Genomic DNA, 1,323 nt, shown 5'->3' with positions numbered 1-1,323 from the left:
TAAAAATCGCATTTTCCCCACTTGTATTATAAGAATAAACTTGGAACTTGTGTAAACTTCCAAATCCAGGAAATAATAAATAAAAATGTTGTTTAATATTGAGGCAAAGTCGAAAATTGTGCGTTAAAAGTATAAAATATCTTCTCGTATCCCCGAAACGAAGTTATAGTTGTAACGGGATAGAAATTTGGCTTCGGAACGAGGTATTTTAAGGCGGAACAAATTGGATTCAAGAGAGGAGTTTCAGTAGTTCATGCCAAAGGCAAAACAAGTGTAATTCTTATTTCGATGTGTGAAAAAAGCTCGTCTATAAACAAAGTTATCGCTTTTGCGAAACTTTTAACAGCGGAGCTTTAATACTCGCAAATATTGCTGTATCGATTATGAGAAATTATAGGCGGAAATCCGGACTGTATTGAGTATACAGGGTGTTCCGGCTAAACCCCACATTAGAAATATTGAGAGTTCTAACAATAATATTTATCTAAAATTTTGTTTGTTGCCATAATCAGTTAGGTTCTGCTTAATGAAAATATTTTTAAAAATGCGGCACTTCCTGATACACCGGAAGTGAATATCAAATTCGTTATTTTAAATAGAAATCTATTTTTTATTGCGTTTTTGGATTACTTAAGTGATTTTGAGAGAATTTTTATTAGTCTTCCCTATACCTAAGTTTAACCGTTTTCCAGATATTTAGACCTTTTTAATTTTTTTTGAATTTGAATCTTCCTATTTAAAAATCGATAACTCTACCATTTTTTATTATGTTGAAACCGTATTTGGGTATACGAAAGAGAAAAGTTAGGTCTTTCCTTTGGTATATTCATAATTGGAAAAATAATTAATTTTTAAAATTTTAATTTTTCTAAATGAAACACCCCAATTTTTTCTTCACTAAATGGAGAAGAATTTAGTTCTGCTTCAATCTGTAGTAACATTCCCTATACCTATGTTTAATAGTTTTTAAGTTATAGTAACTTTTTATTAGCCATAGCTACTTTAGCATAGCTTGTCATAGAAATAAAAAAAATAGAATATGAAAGTTATTCAAATTTAGATTAAATAAATTTTATTAGTATTTATAAAAAGAATAATACAATTATGAAAAAAAACTTGGCGTTTTTCCAGTGAAAAATATTTCCATGGCAAACTATGCGAAAACTACCATGGATAGTAATGAATTTCTTCCATTGTAAAAAAGTCAAAATAACTTGGAAATCATTAAATTTAGGTATAGGGAATGTTGATACAGATCGATGCAGTATTAAGTTCTCTTTCATTTAGTGAAGAAAAAATTGGGGCTTTCCATTTGAAAAAATT

This window comes from Tribolium madens, unplaced genomic scaffold, assembly GCF_015345945.1.
Source record: "Tribolium madens isolate multiple individuals breed KSU strain unplaced genomic scaffold, Tmad_KSU_1.1 Scaffold_3;HRSCAF=73;Tcas5.2_LG2, whole genome shotgun sequence".
NCBI classification, from domain to species: domain Eukaryota; kingdom Metazoa; phylum Arthropoda; class Insecta; order Coleoptera; family Tenebrionidae; genus Tribolium; species Tribolium madens.
The sequence above is the reverse complement of the archived record's forward strand: the minus strand, read 5'-3'. Positions refer to the sequence as shown.